General features: G+C 41.4%; 1 long non-coding RNA gene across 1 annotated transcript in view; it reads right to left on the bottom strand.

Annotated features, from left to right (window-relative positions):
• Window positions 1–22472, bottom strand: part of LOC128929453 (uncharacterized) — a 112889-nt gene that overhangs the window by 25768 nt on the left and 64649 nt on the right. The gene's annotated exons all lie outside the window — the stretch shown is intronic.

The raw sequence follows: 22472 nt of genomic DNA, 5'->3' as shown, positions 1-22472 counted from the left end.
CAAAGAAGCCAGAGAAGACACAAACAAATGGAAAAACATCCCCTTCTTATGAATAGGAAGAATTGGTATCATTAAAATGGCTATACTTTTCAAAGAAATTTACAGATTCAATGCTATTCCTATCAAATTACCAACGACATTCTTCACAGAACCAGAAAAAAATATTTTAAAATTTATGTGGAACCAAAAAAGAGCCCCAATAGCCAAGGCAATCCTAAGCAAAAAGAATAAAGCTAGAGGAAGTCACATTACACTATTATACAAAGCTACAATAATCAAAACAGCATGGTACTGGTATAAAAACAGACACATAAATCAATGGAACAGAACAGAGAGCCCAGATATAGGGCCACACGTCTATGACCACGTGATTGTTGACAAAATTGACAAAAACCAGCAATGTGGAAAAGACTGCCTCTTCAGTAAATGGTGCTGGGATAACTAGCTAGCCATATGCAGAAGATTGAAACTGAACCCCTTCCTTATACCGTAAACAAAAACCAACTCAAGATGGGTTAAAGACATAAATGTAAAACCCAAAACTATAAACACCCTGGAAGACAACCTAGGCAATACCATCTTGGACATAGGAACAGGCAAAGATTTCATGACAAAGACACCAAAAGAAATCGCAACAAAAAGCGAAACTTGACAAATGGGATCTAATTAAACTTAAGAGCTTCTTCACAGCAAAGGAAACTATCAACAGAGTAAAAAGACAACCAACAGAATGGGAGAAAATGTTTGCAAACTATGTATCTGATGAAGGTCTAATATCCACCATCTGGAAGGAACTTGAACAAATTTACAAGAGAAAAGCAAACGACTCCATTAAAAAGTGGACAAAGGACATGAAAAGACACTTCTCAAAAGAAGACGTGCATGCAGCCAACAAGCATATGAAAAAAGCTCAATATAACTGGTTATCAGAGAAATGCCAACGAAAACCACCATGAGATATTATCTCACACCAGTCAGAATGCCTATTATTAAAAGTCAAAAAACAGCATGCTGGAGAGGTTGCGGAGAAAAGTGAATGCTTATACACGATTGGTGGGAGTGTAAATTAGTTCATCCATTGTGGAAAGCAGTATAGCAATTCCCCAAAGAGCTAAAAGCAGAACTGTCATTCAACCTAGCAATCACATTACTGGGTATATACCCAGAGGAATATAAAGCCTTCTGCCATAAAGACACACGCATGTGAGTGTTCATTGCAGCACTATTCACAATAACAAAGACATGGAATCAACCTAAATGCCTGTCAGTGAGAGACTGGATAAAGAAAATGTGGTACATGAGCACCATGGTGTATTATGCAGTCATGAAAAAGAATGAGATCATGTCTTTTGCAGGAACACAGATGGAGCCGGAGGCTGTCATCTTTAGCAAACTAACACAGGAAGAGAAAACGAAAGACTGCATGTTCTCACTTGTAAGTGGGAGCTAAATGATAAGAGCCTATGAACACAAAGAAAGAAACAATAGATACTGGGTCTACTTCATGGGGGAGGAGAGGAGAAAGGAGAAGAGCAGAAAAGATAAGTATTGGGTATTGAGCTTAATACCCGGGTGATGTAATAAAATGTATAACAAACCCTTGTGACACATTTACCTATGTAACAAACCCTCACATGTACCCCCAAACCTAAAACAAATTTTTTAATGAGGCAGATATGCACGCACTGATAAAGAATAATCTATATGATGTATCTTTTTTTTTTTTTTTTGAGACAGGGTCTCACTCTGTAGCCCAGGCTGGAGTGTAGTGATGCGATGAAGCAATCCTCCCCCTCGGTCTCTCAAGTAGCCTGAATCACAGGTGTGTGTCTCCATACCAGGCTAACTTTTTATATTTTGTAGAGATGGGATCCCACTATGTTGCCCAGGTTGGTCTCAAACCCCTGGGCTCAAGCAATTCTCCTGCCTCAGCTTCCCAAAGTGTTATGATTATAGTTGTGAGCCACCATGTCCAGCCATGTATAATGTACTATTAAATAAGTAAGACAAGCAAGACACAGAATAGTGTGTGCAATATGCTATCATTTGTGTGAAAAATAAAATATATTTGTATTTATAGACACACACAAATATTTTGATATGTGGAAAATGTGATATTTGAGGTTTGGCTGTCAGGTAAAATTTAGGATGCCCAGTTAAATTTTAATTTTAAATTAACAATCATAATTTTTATTATATTCCATGCAGTGTTTGGGATGAACAATTATTCATTTTTATCTGAAATTTAAACTTAACTGGGAAACCTGTGTTGATATTTGCTAAATTTGGCAATCCTACTTTGAGGCGATGAAGTTTAGTATTAACATATGTAATCAGATATGCAGTTTAGTATTCTGTTCTCAAAAATATAACACAATGACATGCACACTCACACACAGAAAAGGAAACCAATAACCCCCTCTCCCCTGCCAAGCACACATTCGCACATTGGATACCATTTGCACAGTGCCCCTGGAGATGTGGGATGCAGTGCCCTGGACTTAGAACAGCTGAATTGCCAGGAGGCAGTCCTGCTGGTAAAGGCATCGCCCAAGGAAGTTCCTGGCACTTGTTACAGAGCATCCTGTATCTGTCCTTCAGGCACCAGTGGAGCTGAGGGTGATTCCAGGCCATATGTGTGGTTGAGATGCTTCAATAATTTTCTTCTGGTCTGACTTCAAGAACAGCCACACAATGTAGCTACGATCACTCAGTTTCCTCCGGGACCACATTCTTCCCACCCCGAACCCAAGTCCCTGCTGCTCTTATGGCCAAGTAGAGTTCATGCTTATATTTTGTTGGCAATTGGATTCAAACACATCACAGTATTTTGACTTGAGGTATTCAAAAATTATTATTATATCCCCTTTGCAGCTAGCTATTGTTATTTATGCTGTAAATTCTGTTCAAACTCTCCTGAGTGGGCCGGGGCTGACTACCGAAGGGCTGTGAGTAGCAAATTTGTCTGACAAAGAAATTATTGAAGCCAATTCTCCTTCCCCCTCTACAAGGTGAAAGAAATACTTCCCCTGGGGTAAAAAGAGAGGTGAAAACTCCCTCTTACCCTTTCTCAAAAGCTCTGCTCAAATCCATTGGACTCCCTTCCCTGCCAGCAGCTGTGACTGCTGAAAGCCTGGCGTTCAGTATAATTTCTGAGCTTGCCAGGGGCTGCCAGGAGCTGGCGGGGTGCTGACTGCCGCAGAAGTAGGCAGTTTCAGCTGAAGGGACTCAAAAGACTCTCCCACGCCCCCGCCAACCCTCTCGCTAAGACTAGATTCAGAGAGGCCGGGTGACACGCCCAAGGTTTCGAGGCTGGTTAGCAGCCAAGCAGGGACTGCCCGCCCGCCATGTCGGACAGGGACGTTGGGCATCCCCTCACTCCCTTCTGCTGCCTTCTTCTTTCTCTTCTTGGTCCAGCAACAGGTCTGCAGTCCCCACACCTCCACTCCGCTAGCTGGGCTGCCTTTCCCCTTCCAGGTTTTCACACAATGTCACAGCACCAGGTGGAGAAGGCTCGAGGAGCCAGGTGCTGCCCCAGAAGGCAGGGCAGTGGCCCCCACGGAATGTCTTGACCAGTTGGAAAGAGGATTTGGGAGGGAAGTAAGCAGATGGAGCCCACCCACCCTCTCTCCCTCTGCCTTCTCCACACACAGCCTCTCCTTGCAAACCTCCGGACAGGTCCAGCATGCCAGGCACACACCCAGGCCTGCCTGCGAGCTCACAGGGTGCATTGACCACCGTGGCAAGACATCGCATCACTTCGCATTTTCCCCCGCCTGGCTTCCTCTTTCTCCTCATTCTCACTGCTCAGAGCTCGAACCTCCCAAATAAAACACTGCACTCGAATTCTTGCTTGAGCTCTGCTTTTCAGAGGACCCTGGCCCAAACATTGCTGATAGCCAATCTCAGTGCTGATGCTGCTGGTGTCTCCAGTATCCTTAGCACATCACTGGCACATGAGTTCTAATCTCAGGGACTGCTCTTAGGAAACCCAACCTAAAACACCATTTAGTTTAAAAACACTTTTCATGGGTAGCATGGTGACTCATGCCTGTAATTCCAGCACTTTGTGAGGCAAGGCAGGAGGATCATTTGAGCAAAGGAGTTTAAGACCGGCCTGGGCAACACAGCAAGACCCCATCTCAGTAATTAAAAAAATAATGTTTTTTCTTAAATGACTAAGCACTTACAACCCTCCCAATCCTCCTTCCCTGCCTTATTATCCCCATAGCATTTAGCACTGTATAAATTATTTAATTTTCTCCCCCTTGCCTTCCGAATAGAGTGTAAGCTCCACGACGGCCAGGACTTCTGCCAGTTTTGTTCACTGCTGTTCCCTCACCACAGAGAACAGTGCCTGCCACAGGTAAGCACCCTAAGTGTTTGCTGAATGAATGAAGGTGTCAAAGATTGGGCTACACACCGAAAATAATACAATGAACAGGAAAAACACGGTCCCAAGCCCCAGAAAGCTTCGTCTAAAGGGAAGATGCATCATTAAACGTTATCCCATTTCTCCTGCTCTTCGGATGATCCCAGTTGCCTTGCTTTATGGTATTCTACCTCGGAGTTCTATTTCATCATCTAATTTGGGGTCTTTGCATTCTCAAGGGATTAATTCCAATATGTTCTGCCTGTGGCACCTGTTTGCACGAAGGGTGGGTTTTCCTGGCCCTGCAGCTCTTTAAATATCAGCAGCCTCTCCAGCCCATGTTTTCTTCTGTGTTTTATGTTGTTTCATCAGAAATCAGTGTTTTTTTTCTGCAGGAATCGTGGAGCACATGTTTCTAATCCTACTTCTGGTCAGAATACATAGTTGTGTTCCATTTGGGATCTGTGGCAGAGACTGCCAGATGTCTACCCATCAGCTATCCCACCCTTTCTCCTTAGTAACCAAACTCTGATATTATTTGCATTGCAGCCCAGTGGTCTACTAGAGCAAGCTTGCACCAGCTGCCAAGGGCCAATTATTAGATTTGCAGGAATTGTGTAAACTAATTATTAAGCCGTTGGTAGCTTGAAATTAACCACGGTGGTAGTATTTATATGGCAGGAATTAGCAAATGCTACAATTATGAGTTTCTTTCTCTCTCCATCCCCCTCTCCACTTTGGAGTTGGGGGAGGACAAAGTTGGTTTACCAGCATACCACTGGGAGTGAATACGCACCCAGCTAAAAGACTACATTTCCCAGCCCCTCTTACAGTAAGATATGGTGAACTGGATGAAGCTTGTCCCTAATGACTTAAAGGCCCTTGTTACCTAACTCCAGGGCAAAAAATCAACTTTCGCTGTTTTAAAAGCTGTTTTTTAGTTAAGAGTTTTCTATTATCTGCAGTGATGCCTGATCCTAACTGATACAGGGCTGAACTGAAAGTGAATTTCAAGCAGATACATATTTCCTACGCAATCCCATTAATGTTCCAGGCCACAGTGGCTCACAGACATCACTGCTTAATTACATTGACCCTTCATCAGGCAGGCTACAGTCGCCACCTATCTTACCCTCCCATGAAATGGCCACTGATGTTTTCTTCTTTACTTTTGACATATGACAAGTGACTGAAGTCCATTACAAGTCCTGAATCCTTCTAGAAATTGCTTTATGGTATTCTACCTTGGAGTTCAGTCACTTTCACATACCACAGCAACTGGCTAGTTCTGCCACTGGATAGTATTCTCAAGGCAGAAGCTAAGCTCAGACCATGAGTCTGCAAGAGGAAGAGGGTATTTCAGGGGGATCAGCTCAGGCACACAGAGTCCAGCTCCAAATAAAAAATACTATGGATGGGCTGGGCTCAGTGGCTTACACCTGTGATCCCAGCACTTTGGGAGGCTGAGGCGGGTTGATCACCTGAGGTCAGGTGTTTGAGACCAGCCTGATCAACATGGTATAACCCATCTCCATTAAAAATACAAAAAGTTAGCTGGGCATGGTGGTGGGCACCTGTAGTCCCAGCTACTCAGGCAGCTGAAGCAGGAGAATCGCTTGAACCCAGGAGGTGGAGGTTGCAGTGAGCCAAGATTATGCCACTGAACTCCAGCCTGGGTGACAGAGTAAGACTCTGTCTCAAAAAAAAAAAAGAAAAGAAAAAAGACTGTGGATGGGCAAACTATTAAGTGGGTGAAAATGGTGATGAAAGTGACCCCCTTTTTCTGCATAATTTAATAGGATGTACAATTTTAGGATCAGATTGTGCCTTCTGAGTTTTAATCAATGGGTTAATGTGGAAAAAAATTAATATGTTTATAAGATGATTGAGTCATCGATTGATTTTTCCTGAATTAACTTAATTAACCAGCTGTTAGGCATTATATATGTAATCTCTAAATTTACAAAATAAGCCTTATGAAACAAAATTAGCCAATTTTACTATTGAGTAATCACTGAAATCTCCCTGAAAGACAGACATGTGTACTTATGAAGCATGACGATGTGTCATTCAAGGAAAGTGGGTTTTGAAAATTCATATTTAATGCCTTTATTAATTATAACTCTACTAGAGATAGAAATAAAAGAAGTTCATGCCTCTTTGTTCTTGTTGATTAGACTAATTTAATCTGATCTATTATAAATCTGGGGGGAGCTATTTTACTAAAATGAAAATGAAGATGACCTGTCAGTTTAACTCCAGGCAGAATTGCAATACTGTGCTTCAAATGTAGTGTATCAAAAAATTATGCATTTGAAACCAGACTGAAGGCTTATTATCACAAAAATAATTAAGTATGCTTTGGTGGCTTTTGCAGGCAACTGAAATGTCTTTTGGGTCTGACTATTTACATTCATTCCTAAATGGTATCCACCGCCATGCATGTCTTGCTGTGGGAATACTCAGCTGTCTAACTTCTGGTTTCTTAATTGAGGTCAATTCTCTTACTTTGCTCAGGGCAGGTAAATCTATCTCCAAGAAATTGCAATGGTCAAAGGTAGTGTGAACTCATACAAATCACCACTCCCTGACACTTTTCAAAGTTATAATATAATTGTCTGCCCAAAATTGAGATGTCGTTTTAAATAGAGGAAAACAAATATGTGTTTAGAATGAATATCCTTTTTCTGTTCCTATTTTTATCACTTTTAGCAGAATTTTGCATATAAATGATTTTGCTTTTAAATTTATTTCTAGAAATAACCACATCTACTTGTAAATCATTATTTGGGCCCTGTTGGATTTTTTAAGCAATTAATATCTTAAATTATATTGTTATAAATAAAATATGAATTATGAATATCAACTAAATTTTTGCTATGCATTGATTTCTCTCCAAGATATATTTAGGATTACAAAGTTGTAGAGACAGTGAGTTTTCATATAAAGGGAAACAGAAAAAAAAGTAGAAATATCATTAAAATAATGTAACAGTTCTTTGGGATTATAACTGATTTATACTCATATTATCAAAATTGGAAGTTTGGTAGAGTGGGTTAAAGCCAGGGGAACTGGTTTCTGGTTCCAGTACTGACTGTAATGAGCCGCAAGTCATTGGTAAGATGCCTTCGGGCCTCATCATGTTCCTCAAACCGAACCAAACCTCACCTAATCTCTGTGAATAATGACTCTGTCGTGAGTCACATCACTTGTTGTGGGGATCAAAACAGAATTTCTGAACGTTTTTTTTAAGTCTTGATTTAAGAGATTACTGATGAAGAGGCCACAGGTTTTTTGGTTCATTTGTTTCCTTCTGTGTTTTAAGCAGGAACTTAAAGAGGATGAAAAGGTATAGATACAAGTGGTTCTGAGAAGGCAAAACCCTGTATTACCCTTTGTCTTTAATTTTGAAAGACAGATGAGAAAGAAGGTTGGGAAAAATTCACAGTAAGTTACCAAAAAAATATAAATTGGCCAGACACAGCAGCTTATATCTGTAATCCTAACACTTTGAGAGGCTGAGGTGGGAGGATCAATTGAGCCCAGGGGTTTACGACCAGCTTGAACAACATAATGAGATCCTATATCTACAAAAAATAAAAAATTAGCCAGGCATGGTGGCGTGCACCTGCAGTCCCAGCTACTTGAGGGGCTGAGGTCAGAAGATCAAGGGAGCCAGGAAGGTCAAGGCTGTAGTAACCCATGAATGCACTACTGCACTGCAACTACTGTATTGCAGGGGCACGGAGTAAGACCCTGTCTTAAAAAGAGAGAGAGAGAGAGAATAAAGGATTATGCAGATTGCCCTAAACTTAGGAACATATCAGATGTGTCACCACAATAAAAAGTATTTTTCAAGTGGTATAAATAAGTTACTAATGTAAAAATTCAATTTTCCATGACATACTAAATGTGAAGTGTTTTAGAAAGTGTGAGATAATACATAAGTGCAAGCTGTTATCACATTTTTTAAAAGCTAGAAAATAAGAATTGTCAAATAACAGTGACATATGTTAATGCGGAAAGGCAGCTATTTTTCAGATGATCTTGATGATCTACTCGTGAGGTACAGCATATAGATATCAACAAATCTACTGCTGTTTGAGGAGCATCATTACCCTCCAAGCCCCTCACAACAGGCGAACAGCAGGTCTCCAACACAGCCCTCTCTAGGGTGGGCAGGACAGACATGAGTGCAAGTGCAATTTGCCTAAGGATGTCCAGAACAAGCTTCGTGACTGCACAGGTCACAAACGATAGCACAAACCTGAGAGCAAGTTAGAATAGGCCCTGTCAGAGGAAATGTCAGAGATATTCTGTCAGTGCGGCACATAAAGAAAACTCACCAATGTGCGAACCTACTGCATGCAAGGGCCAGGCCTGTCTATAATAATTGATGGACCTGGAGCAAGAATACAAATGTAGATCCATATACTATATAACTAGATATTTGAAAGTTATGGCCAGGCACAGTGGCTCATGCCTGTAATCTCAACACTTTGAGAGCCCAAGGCAGGTGGATTGCTTGAGCCCAGGAGTTCAAGACCAGCTTGGTCAACATGGTGAAACTTTGTCTCTATAAAAATACCAAAATTAGCCCGGCGTGGTGGTACATGCCTGTAGTCCCAGCTACTCAGGAAGCTGAGGTGGGAGGATTAATTGAGCCTGGAAGGTCAAGACTGCAGTGAGGCAAGATCACACCACTATACTCCAGGCTGGGCCGCAGAGTGAGACCCTGTTTCTAAAAGACAGGAAGAAGGAAGGAAAGGAGGGAGGAGGGAGGAAGGGGAGGTGAAAAGAAAGAGAAAGAGAGAGAAAAAGAAAAAGAAGAGAAGAAAAGAAAGAAAAAGACAGAGAAGGAAGGAAGAAAAAGAAAGAAAGAGAAAGAAAGAAAAGAAGGAAAGAAAGAAGAAAGGAAAGATATACATCAAGCTAATGGCTGGAAAATAAACACAATCCTAACAATCTGGAAGGCCAGTTTCACATGTAGAATGTTCAGCCTCCTTGTAATTCTGCACCAGAACGTGGCAACCAGCCACCCACTTTCTCTTTCCACCCTCAGCTTTGCTCTGCACCAAAAAGGCCCCAGTGGATGCCTGGTCTCGATGCTCCAACCTGCACATCCAGCCTCTCCCCACTCTCTCCAATAGCTGTTGCTTGGCTGCCCCCCAGCTAAAGTGTGCATGAACCGGGGATGCCATTCACCCTGATCTGGGGAGAGGCTGGTGCAGGCCCTAGATGTGGGCTCGAGGAATGTTTGAGTGGAGAGATCCAGAGACCCCAGTGTTCAGAGCATGGCTTGGGAGAGGGACACGTGGACCCCAGTGGGCACATCCCCTTGACCCCATAACTCCACTCCCTGTGGGGGTCATGGCTGGAGGAGGGGTGAAGTGAGTGACTCTGAAGCACCAGGTGGAAAGGGAGTCCTATTGCCTGGGTCGAAGGGCGATGCTGGCAGGGACCTCAAGGATAAAGTTGTAATAAGGTAAGCCAGTTCATCACAATATTTTTGACCCACAGGTGGTTTCTGTTTCTTCCAGGTAATACAAGACAGTTTAATTGTCTGGTCAGAATTGTATCCTTAATATTCCAGAGTGATCCACAATACAACAGTAAGCAATGGAAGTTGTCTTCTAGACTGTGGGTAGCCAAATGGCAAAAAGGCTTACATTTGGCGAAGGTGGGCACTACATTTAATATACCCTGGGCTCATCCTCTTGTCTTCCTTCCCTTTCTGAACAATAAATTTCAAAGGGCATCAGGTAGAGCCAAGAAAATTAGGTGTCTGCCTGGATGGCGAGGGGTGAAAAGGAGCCCTGCAGAGGGTAAGGAGGTTCCCATGGGGGGTGCTCTTATTCAAGTGACCTACACCTGGTTTTCCCGCTTCATTGTTTTCTTGCAAATATAGTACAGCCTGTATCCCTCGGCAGTGGGGCAGCAATCTGCAGAGTGACCAGCAAGGGCTTGTCGAGCTTGATGTCAGTTCTGAAGAGCAGCATCCATAGAGTGGAATTCTTTTCCCACTTTCTTTGCCCTTTTTGCTCATTTGAAGAAAGTACAACCTGATCACCCTTTTCTGACCAAGGAGAAGCGAAATCTACAAAGTCAAAATAGTGCCACTAGCAGTTGAGTTTCAACTGCTTGGAACTATAATCCTTGCAGCAAGCCTCTTTTTTAACCTCAAATAAGAAGTGCTTTTGTGAAAAGAGAGGGCAAGAGAGAGAGAGAGAGAGAGAACAGAAGGCAATACAAGACTGGATTGAATCGTTTTGCTGCGTAGAACACTCAGGATAATTGGCAAAATGTAAAGGGGATTTGAGGATGAGATACTGGTTATGTGTCTTTTTATTTCCTGATTGGAATGGTGTAGTGTGGTTTTGTAGGAGATAGCCTTGTAGCACACACATTCTAAAAACTGGGGGGGAGTTGGGTTACGACATGGGCAATCACTTTCAAATGGCTTAGGAAAAAATCATTGTGTAGTGTACTCACAACTCTAAGTTAAAAAATCCTTTAAGTTTGAAAATTCCACATATTTAACAAGACAAAAGAAATGCATTAGCAACAGAAACATGGCACAGTTAGCCTAATGGGTTAAATAAGCAGGTCATAGTTATCTATGACTGTCAAAAGATAATCTTTCCCAATGCATTGGCTTGCGTAAGAGGATGTTTCAGTTTGGCAAATGGTATTAAGACAGCTAATACTTTACATAGTTTATTTCTCTCTCTCTCTTTTTTATTGTATTTGGGCTCTGGGGTACATGTGCACATCCTGCATCCTGCAGGATTGTTGCATAGGTACATACATGCCATGGTGGTTTGCTGTCTCCACCCCCAACCCCACCCCCGTCGCCTACATCAGGTATTTCTCCCAATGTTATCCCTCCCCATCCTCCCTGCCACCCATTACTGTCCCTCCCCTCCCTTCCCTTCCACTCCCCCATCTAGCCCTGTGAGTGTTGTTCCCTTACCTGTGACCAAGTGTTCTCATGGTTCATCACCTGCCTATGAGTGAAAACATGCAGTATTTGTTTTTCTGTTCTTGTGTCAGTTTGCTGAGAATGAGTTTCTAGATTCATCCATGTCTCTACAAAGGACATGAACTCATTGTTTTTTATGGCTGCATAGTATTCCATGGTATATATGTGCCACATTTTTTTGTCCAGTCTATCATCGATGGGCATTTGGGTGGGTTCCAGGTCTTTGCTATTGTAAATGGAGATGCAATGAACATATGTGTGCATGTGTCTTTATAATAGAGCGATTTATAATCCTTTGACTACATACCCAGTAATGGAATTGCTCGGTCAAATGGAATTTCTATTTCTAGATCCTTGAGGAATTGCCACACAGTCTTCCATAATGGTTGAACTAATTTACACTTCCACCAACAGTGTAAAAGTGTTCCCTTTTCTCCACATCCTCTCCAGCATCCATTGTCTCCAGACTTTTTAATGATCACCATTCTAACTAGCATGATATGGTATCTCAATGTAGTTTTGATTTGCATTTCTCTAGTGACCAATGATGATGAGCATTTTTTCATATATTTGTTGGCTGCACATTTGTCTTCTTTTGAAAAGTGTCTGTTCATATCCTTCACCCACTTTTGAATGGGTTTGTTTGTTTTTTTTTTCTTGTAAATCTGCCCTAGTTCCTTGTAGATTCTGGTTATCAGCCCTTTGTCTGATGGGCAGATTGCAAAAATTTTTCCCCATTCTGTTGGTTGCTGATTCACTCTAATGATGGTTTCTTTTGCTGTGCAGAAACTCTTAAGTTAATTAGATCCCATTTGTCTATTTTGGCTTTGTTGCCATTGCTTTTGGTGTTTTAGTCATGAAGTCCTTTCCTGTACCTATGTCTTGAATGGTTTTGCCTAGGTTTTCTTCTAGGGTTTTTATGGTGTTAGGTCTTATGTTTAAATCTTAAATCCATCTGGAGTTAATTTTTGTATGAGGTGTAAGGAAGGGGTCCACTTTCAGCTTCTTGCATATGGCTAGCCAGTTTTCCCAACACCATTTATTAAACAGAGAATCCTTTCCCCATTGCTTGTTTTTGTCAGGTTTGGCAAATCAGATGGTTATAGTTGTGTGGTGTTGCTTCCAAGGCCTCTGTTCTGTTCCATTGGTCTATATCTCTGTTTTGGTACCAGTACCATGCTGTTTTCATTACTGTAGCCTTGTATTATAGTTTGAAGTCAGGTAGTGTAATGCCTCCAGCTTTGTTCTTTTTGCTTAGGATTGTCTTGGCTATGTGAGCTCTTCCATATTAAGTTTAAAGTGTTTTTTTCTAGTTCTGTGAAGGTCAACAGTGAAGAAGCTTGATGGGGATAGCATTGAATCTATAAATTACTTTGGGCAGTATGGCCATTTTCACAATATTGATTCTTCCTAATCATGAGCATGGAATGTTTTTCCATCTGTCTGTGTCCTCTCTTATTTCCTTGAGTAGTGGTTTGTAGTTCTCTTTGAAGAGATCTTTTACATCCTTTGTTAGTTGTATTCCTAGGTATTTTATTCTCTTTGTGGCAATTGTAAATGTGAGTTCACCCATGATTTAGCTCTCTGTCTGTTATTGGTGTATAGGAATACATGTGATTTCTGCACCTTGATTTTGTATCCTGAGACTTTGCTGAAGTTGCTTATCAGCTCAATCAGGTTTGGGGCTGAGACGATGGGGTCTTCTAAATATACAATCACATCATCTGCAAATAGGGACAATTTGACTTCTTCTTTTCCTAATTGAATGCCCTTTATTTCTTTTTCTTGCCTAATTGCTCTGGCTAAAATTTCCAATACTATATTGAATAGGAGTGGTGAGAGAGGGCATCCTTGTCTAGTGCCAGTTTTTAAAGGGAATGTTTCTAGTTTTTGCCCATTCAGTATAATATTGGCTGTGGGTTTCTCATAAATAGTTTTTATTGTTTTGAGATATGTTCCATCAATACCTAGTTTATTGAGAGTTTTTAGCATAAAGGGCTGTTAAATTTTGTTGAAGGCCTTCTCTGCATCTGTTGAGGTAATCATGTGGTTTCTGGTTTTGATTCTGTTTATGTGGTGAATTATATTTATAGACTTGCATATGTTGAACTAGTCTTGTATCCCCGGGATGAAGGCTACTTGATTGTGGTGGATAAGCTTTTTGATGTGCTGTCGGATTTGGTTTGCAAGTATTTTCTTGAAGATTTTTGCATCTATATTCATCATAGACATTGGCCTGTAGTTTTCTTTTTTAGTTGTGTCTCTGCCAGATTTTGGTATCAGGATGATATTGGTCTCATAGAAAGAAAGAGTTAGGTAGGATTCCCTCTTTTTGTATTGTTTGGAATAGCTTCAATAGTAATGGTACCAGCTCCTCTTTGTATTCTGGTAAAATTCAGCTGTGAACCTGTCTGAACCTGGGCTTTTTTTGGTTGGTAGGCTATTAATTACTGCCTCTACTTCAGACCTTGTTATTGGTGTATTCAGGGTTTCAACTTCTTCTTGGCTTAGTCTTGGGAGGATGCAAGTGTCCAGGAATTTATTCATTTCTTCCACATTTACTGGTTTATGTGCGTAGCGTTGTGTGTAGTAATTTCTGATGGTAGTTTGTATTTCCAAGGAATCAGCGGTGATCTCCCCTTTATTGTTTTTTATGGCGTCTATTCAATTCTTCTCTCTTTTCTTTTTTATTTGTCTAGCTAGCTGTCTGTCCATTTGGTTGATCTTTTCAAAAAATCAGCTCCTGGATTTATTGATTTTTTGAAGGGTTTTTTGCATTTCTATCTCCTTCAGTTCTGCTCTGATCTTAGTTATTTCTTGTCTTCTGCTTGCTTTTGAGTTTTTTTGATCTTGCTCCTCTAGCTCTTTCCATTTTGATGATAGGGTGTTGATTTTAGATCTTTCCTTGTTTCTTATGGCTGGGCATTTATTGCTATAAATTTCTCTCTAGACACTGCTTTAAATGTGTCCCATAGGATCTGGTATGTTGTCTTCGCTCTCGTTGGTTTTGAAGAACAGTTTTATTTCTGTCTTCATTTCATTGTTTATCCATTCATCATTCAGGAGCAAGTTGTTCAGTTTCCATGTGATTGTGCAGTTTTGAATGCTTTTCTTAATTCTGAGTTCTAATTTGATTTTGCTGTGGTCTGAGAGACTGTTTGTAATGATTTCTGTTCTTTTGCATTTGCTGAGGAGTGATTTACTTCCAATTATGTGGTCAATTTTGGAGTAAGTGCAATGTGGTGCTGAGATGAATGTGTATTCTGTGGATTTGGGGTGGAATGTCCTGTAAATGTCTATTAGGTCCACTTGGTCTAAATCTGCTTTCAAGTCCTGGATATCCTCATTGACTTTCTGTCTCACTGATCTATCCAATATTGTCAGTGGAGTGTTAAAGTCTCCCACTATTATTGTGCGGGAGTCTAAGTCTCTTTGTAGGTCATTAAGAACTTGCTTTATGTATCTGGGTGGTGGTCCCGCATTGGGTGCATAAATATTTAGGATAGTTAGCTCTTCTTGTTGCATTGACCCTTTTACCACTATGTAATGCCCTTCTTTGTCTCTTTTGATCTTTGTTAGTTTAAAGTCCATTTTATCAGAGACTAGGATTGCTGCCTCTGCTTTTTTTTGCTCTCCATTTGCTTGGTAAATCTTCTTCAATCCCTTTATTTTCAGCCTCTGTGAGTCTTTGCAATGTGAGGTGGGTCTCCTGAATATAGCACACTAATGGGTCTTGACTTTTTATCCAGTTTACCAGTCTGTGTCTTTTGATTGGGGCATTTAGGCCATTTACATTCAACGTTAATATTGTTATGTTTGAATTTGATCCTGCCATTTTGTTACTGGATGGTTGTTTTAACCGTTAGTTGAAGTGGCTTCTTCATTGCATCATTGTTCTTTACCCTTTGGTACATTTTTGCAGTGGCTGGTACTGGTTGTTCCGTTCCCTGTTTAGTACTTCCTTCAGTAGCTCTTGTAAGGCAGGTATTGTAGTGATGAAATCTCTCAGCCATTGTTTGTCTGTAAAGGATTTTATTTCTCTTTCACTTATGAAGCTTAGTTTGGCTGGATATGAAATTCTGGGTTTAAAGTTTTTTTCTTTAAGGATGTTGAATATTGGCCCCCACTTCCTTCTAGTTTGTATGGTTTCTGCTGAGAGATCCTCTGTGAGTCTGATGATTTTTCCTTTGTGGGTGACTCAACCTTTCTCTCTGGCTTCCCTTAGGATTTTTTCCTTCATTTTAACCCTGGTGAATCTGACAATTATGTGCCTTGGGGTTGCTCTTCTTGAGGAATATCTTTGTGGTGTTCTCTGTATTTCCAGGATTTGAATGTTGGCCTGCCTTGTTAGGTTGGGAAAGATCTCTCGGATAATACCTTGAAGAGTGTTTTCCAACTTGGATTCATTCTCCCTGTCACATTCAGGCACACTGATCAAGCGTAGATTAGGTCTTTTCATATAATCCCATAGTTCTTGGAGGCTTTGTTCATTTTTTTTACTCTTTTTTCTCTAATCTTGCCTTCTTGTTTTATTTCATTGATTTGATCTTCTATCTCTGCTATCCTTTCTTCTGCTTGATCAATTCAGCTGTTGAAACTTGTATATGCCTCGTGAAGTCCTCATGCTGTGTTTTTCGGCTCCATCAAGTCGTTTATGTTTTTCTCTAAGCTGGTTATTCTAGTTAGCATTTTTGTCTTAACCTTTTTTCAAGGTTCTTCGTTTATTTTCATTGGGTTAGAACATGGTCTTTTAACTCAGAGAAGTTTGTTATTACCCACCTCTGAAGCTTACTTCTGTCAATTCATCAAATTCATTCTCTGTCTTTTTTTGTTCCCTTGATGGCAAGGGGTTGTGATCCCTGGGAGAAGAAGAGGTGTTCTGTTCTTTGATGTTTTCATCCTTTTTGCGCTGGTTTTTTCCCCATCTTTGTGGATTTATAACCCGTTAATCTTTGAAGCTGGTGATTTCAGGAGGAGTCTGAGTGGACTTTTTCCCTGTTAAGGTTGGAGCTGTATCTTTTTTGGCCTGTAGAGGGAGCTGCTGGGCTCTCTTAGGTTCAGTCAGGTTGTTGGGTGGTGGTCCTTCCCTGGGGTTTGTTTGCAGGTAGTATTGGCTCCACCTTCCCAACAGCATCTCTCCCAGAGCTTGATCTTCCTGACTGGGGTCAAACTGGTGTATTTGCTGCCAAGCTCTCTAGCGAGAGCTTCAGTTTGAATTCTGTGGAGGTGAGGCCTGCCAGGCCTTACCGTCTGTTTCCCTGCTTTCAACTCTGCCTCCCTCTGTGGGATGGTCCATCCTGTTAGTCCAAACTTCCGCCCAGGTCTGTGTGACAACTTGCTGCACTGGGCGGGATCCACTGCTCAGATTTGCATTGACAACCCACGGTGCCCCACAGTCTGGCAGGGCTCTCATGGATGTGGGGTTGTCGGAGGGATGGGGTAAGTACGGGATCTGAATTGGAGCACCGAGAGGGTGAAGTCCCCCAACTGCGCATTTCAGGTGGGGACATGGCCCATCCCCTCGTATTGATTTTCCCCCTTGGGCAACTCTCGCCCTGTGACTCTCTCCCTGGGCTATTTTCAATGCCCTACCAGTCCCAGCTAAACGAACCCAGCACCTCGTTCAGAATCATGAAGTCCTCTAGCCCTCTGTGTCTCATTCACTGGGAGCTGCGTTCCAGTGTTGCCTTCTCATGGCCATCTTGGTGCCCCCTCTTTTTTTAAATATGTAGGCAGAGTCTCACTCTGTGGCCCAGGCTGGAGTGCAGTGGTGTGAACAGAGCTCCCTGCAACTTCGAACTCCTGGACTCAAGGAATCCTCCTGCCTCAACCCCCGTAGTAGCTGAAATTACAGGTGTGCACCACCATACCTGGCTAATTTTTCAGGTTTTTTTTGGAGATAAGGGTCTCACTATGTTGTCAAGGCTGGTCTCAAACTCCTGGACTCAAGCGATCCTCCTACCTTGGCCTCCCAAAGTGCTGAGATCATAGGTGTTATTTTTCTTATGATTTGTAATCACACAAGGAGGAGGTAAAATAATAATATAAGTAAAACAACATGAACAGACAGGAACAATAATAATCAGTTGCTTTTTGTAGGAATAAAACCATCTAGAAAGTCATGTGAGGTAAGTGGAATTGACGCCAAATGTGCAATATTGTTGGGAGGGGGAATCTGCTGCATTGAGAAAGGGAAAGCCATCAGGATGGAAGAGCAGGAATGAAAACAGCTATTTCAGTGCACTCAGGAAAGACTATGTAGGTCAGCCAGAGTTAGGAGAGGTGGGGAGTGGAGGTGGGGAGCGGAGCCCGGCTGAACCGGGCGGCAGTTTGCATTCTTGGGACCGCAGAAGTGAGGTAAGCCAGGAGCAGACACAACTGGAGGCTGTTCAACAGAACACAATGAGTCAGAGTCTAACCCAAACCTGTTCATCCCTGGTTGCCAGGCGATGGGACCCTCTCATTATGTTAATGGACTATAATGAGGGGCACCACCAGAAATTAAAGGAAACAGTAATTACAGACAGGGCCATGCAAGGTCTGGGGGAGTTAGATAGTAATCTGTCCCTCAGGTGAAAGAGGAAGGGGGAAGGCTTTAACTTACTGAACCCATGTACTCAAGAGAGCTGCTACGTTCTGCTGTCTGCTCCTCACAGACCCTGATGAGGTTCAGGGTTGCAAATGCCTATGGTTCCACCTGTTGTAATCCTAGCCTCCCCATCTGGAGGGAAGATAATCTGTGACAGGGCTGAAGAGCATATTCCCAGAGTCCAGTTGTAGATGTCCTGGGTTCCTGGCGGCAAGGTGAAGGTGTCTTGGTTCTGCACCCCATAGGCAGCAACTGCATATGTGGTTCCCTTCCCTTTTATCACTTGGAGGACAGGGCCCAGCAGAGGGGAGAGCTGACCCCAGAACAAGCCCCTAAATAGTGGAAGCAGCTGCAAGTTATCTCACTTTTTGAGTCACATCCTGTTCCTTGCAGTTATACGTATAGCCGCAATACACACATCCTATATTTGTAGCTCTAATTGACACTCAAGAAATTCTCTAACCTCTGTGTTCTCCTGTTCCGATGTTTTCAGTAAGTCCTTTCAATTACTTTGACAGTAGGTACAACTGCCTTTCTCAAGCAGGAAAATCTTTTCACTGTTTTTCCTAAATTAGAAAACTATTTATACCTCATTCATGGTGTGGCAGGAGATCTTGCAAATCAAAGCAATTTTTTACTCAACATTATTTACCATTTTCTGTGAAGTTCTAACATGCCAGGATAAGCACAATTGAAATTTATTCGGGGTCAGATTTTAACACAAAGACAAGTGAAAACCTCTGAAAAGAGCGCTTAAATGCACCTCTCTTCTGTCAACACTTTCAGCCTGGAATATCAACCGTTTACGCTTGATTTTGTGTAACTGGGGATTCAAAGCACCTTAGCAATCATCATCTACTTTTCTGTCTTCACAGGTGCCAGTGTGGCATGGTCAGGATTCTCTACACATCTGCATTCGGTATTCATTATATGCAAGGAGCATTCATGTATAACCTTCTAATAGCTGGGGAGAGGATGGTTTTGAAAGTGCTTTAAAAATATGCCAGGGAGAGGGAGAGAGGGGCAAAAGGGTTGAAAAACTATCTATCAAGTACTGTGTTCACTGCTTGGGTGACAGGATCATTAGAAGTCCAAACCTCAGCAGAATGAAGTATACCCAAGTAACAAACCTGCGCATGTGCCCCAAATCTGAAAAAATAAGAATAGAATAAAATTCCTTTATTACAAAAAAATTTTTGTTATACATACACACACTTGTTAGAACTAATAGACAAGTTTAGCCAAATTGTAGCTTACAAAATCAACATGCAAAATCAGTTTTGTCTGTGTACTTTAGCAATTAACAACCAAAAAGAAAATTAAGGAAACAATTCTGTTTACAAAAGCATTAAGAAGAGTAAAATACAGAGCAATAAACTTAGCTAAGCAAACAAAAGTCTTGTACACTGAAAACTACAAAATATTGCTGAAAAAAATTAAAGAAGACAGTAATAAATGGAAAGACATCCTGTGTTCATGGCCTAGAAGACAATATTCTTCAGATGCCAATATAACCCAAATGGTCTATAGATTCAGTGCAATCTCTACCAAAATCCCAGTGACATTTTTGCAGAAAAGGAAAAATCCATCCTAAATTTCAGATAGAATCTCAAGGGACCCTAAAGAGCCAAAATGGTCTTGAAAAAGAAGTACAAAACTGCAGATCTCACATTTCTTGATTTCAAAACTTACTACAAATTTACAGTAATCAAAAAAAACCTGCTACTGACACAAAGCTAGACATGTATAGGCCAGGCGCAGTGGCTCACAACTGTAATCCCAATACTTTGGGAGGCCAAGGCAGGAGGATTGTTTGAGCTCAGGAATACGAGACCAGCCTGGACAACCTAGCAAGACCTTGTCTCTATAAAAATAAAATAAAAGAATTAACTGGGTGTTGTGGTGCATGCGTGTGGTCCCAGCTACTTGGGAGACTGAGGTAGGAGGATTGCTTGAGCCCAGAAAGTCCAGGCTGTAGTGAGCCATGATCATGCCATTGCACTCCAGTCTGAGTGACAGAAAAAGACCTGTTCAAATTTAAAAAAAAAAAAGCCCAGAAATAAATCCACACATTATACAGTGAAATGATTTTCCCAAGAGTGCCAAGACTTGTTTCCCCTTTTCAATTGGAAAAGGATAGACTCTTTTCAACAAATGGTGCTGGAAAAACTGAATATTCACATACAAAAGAATGAAATTGGACCCTTATCTTACACCATATACAAAATTTAATTCAAAATTGATAAAAGATTTAAATGTAAAATCTAAAATTATGAAGTTTTTAGAAGAAAATATTTTAGAAAAGCTTCCTGACATTGGATTTTACCATTTCCCTCACAGCATTGTTGAACAATTTAAAAATTATTTTGGGGATACAACACCAAAAATATAGGCAACAAAAGAAAAAATTGATAAATTGGACTATATGAAAATTTAACACTTCTGTGCATCAAAGGACACAATCAACAGAGTGAAAAGAGAGCCCACAGGATGAGATAAAATATTTGCAAATTATATATCTGATAAGGAATATATAAAGAACTTCCAGAATATATAAAGAACTTCTACAACTCAACAACAATAAAACCATCCAATCAGAAAATAGATAAAGGATCTGAATAGACATTTCTCCAAAGAAGATGTAAAATGGCCAATGAGCACATGAAGAAATGTTCAACATCACTAGTCATTAAGAAAATACAAATCGAAACCACAATGAGATACCTCTTTGCACCTGCCTATTAGGTATGGCTGCTATCAATAAAACAAAACAGAAAATAACAAGTGTTGGTGAACATGTGGGGAAATTAGGACACTTGTACCCTGTTGGTCGGAATATAAAATGGTCCAGCCACTATGGAAAACAGTGTGGTGGTTTCTTAAAAAATTAAAAATACAATTATTGTAAACACCCAGTGAGTTCCTCCTGCCTGATACAAAGATAAAATCAACTCACTGAGACTGTGGCATTGCAGTAGAGAAAGTTTAACTGTCACCAGGCCAGCCCACATGGGAGAACCAGAGTTATCACTCAAATCCGTCTCCCTGAGGACTTGGAGATTAGGGTTTTTATGGACAATCTGGTGGATGGGCAGGGAGCTAGGGAATGGGTGCTACTGATTGGTCAAGGATGAAATCATAAGGGTGTAGAAAATGTCCTTGTGCACTGAGTCTGCCTCTGGGTCACGCCACAGGACTGGTTGGGTCATGAATCATGGGTCCAGGCAGGGTCAGTTAGGCGGGGTCACTCAGTTCCCAGAAAGACATCTCAAAAGACAAATCTTAGGTTCTCCAATAGTGATGTTATCTCATACGAACCAATGGGGAAGTCACAATCTTTTTTTTTTGAGACAGAGTCTCATTCTGTCACCCAGACTGCAGTACAATGTCACAATCTTGGCTCACTGCAACCTCCACCTCCCAGGTTCAAGCAATTCTCCTGCCTCAACCTCCTGAGTAGCTGGGATTACAGGCACCCGCCACCATGCCTGGCTAATTTTTGTTTTTTTGTATGTTTAGTGGAGACAGAATTTTACCATGTTGCTCAGGCTGGTCTCGAACTCCTGGCCTTAGGTGATTCACCTGTCTCAGCCTCCCAAAGTGCTGGAATTATAGGTGTGAGCCACCATGCTCGACTGGAAGTCACAAATCTTGTGACCTCTGGTCCCATGACTCCTGAGCAGGAAGGGATTATAGACATTATGCCTATATCTCAGCAGAGTTCAGACCCCTCCCATATTCTTGTGGCCTTTCATTAATCTTACAAAGGTGGTTTGCAGTCCCTGAGCAAGAAGGGGGTTAGTTTTAGTGAGGGACTATTGTCATTACTTTCAATTAATGATGGCTCACATCTGTAATCCCAGCACTTTGGGAGGTCAAGGTGGGCGGATCTCTTGAGGCTGAGGAGTTGGAGACCAGCTTGGTTGACATGGTGAAATACCACCTCTACTAATAATCTGAAAATTAGCCAGGTGTGGTGGTGGGCACCTATAATCTCAGCTACTTGGGAAGCCGAGGCAATAGAATCGCTTGAACCCAGGAGGCGAAGGTTGTAGTGAGCCGAGATCGTGCCACTACATTCCAGCCTGGGTGATAGAGACTCCATCTCAAAAAAATAAGAATAATATAAAAATAAATTCCTCCCAAAGTTATCTTGGCCTATACCCAAGAATGACCAAGGACAGCTTAGAGGTTAGAAGCAAGATGGAGTCAACTATGTCAGATTTTCCTTACTGTCATAATTTTATAAAAGCACAATTATCATATGATTCACCAATTTCACTTCTGGGATTCCAGAAGTTAACTCAGGGTCTCAAAGAGATATTTCAACCCCATGTTTACAGCAGCATTATTCACAGTAGAAAAAAAAATGTTCAGCAATGGATAAATGAATAAGCAAAATGTGGCATATACATACAATCGAATATTATTCAGCATAAAGAAGGAAGGGTTAAACTAAAAAAAAAAATCCTGGCTGGGCGTGGTGCCTCATGCTGTAATCCCAGCACATTTGGAGGCCAAGATGGGTG

This window comes from Callithrix jacchus, chromosome 13 (assembly GCF_049354715.1).
Source record: "Callithrix jacchus isolate 240 chromosome 13, calJac240_pri, whole genome shotgun sequence".
Taxonomy (NCBI): Eukaryota; Metazoa; Chordata; class Mammalia; order Primates; family Cebidae; genus Callithrix; species Callithrix jacchus.
The sequence above is the reverse complement of the archived record's forward strand: the minus strand, read 5'-3'. Positions and strand labels throughout refer to the sequence as shown.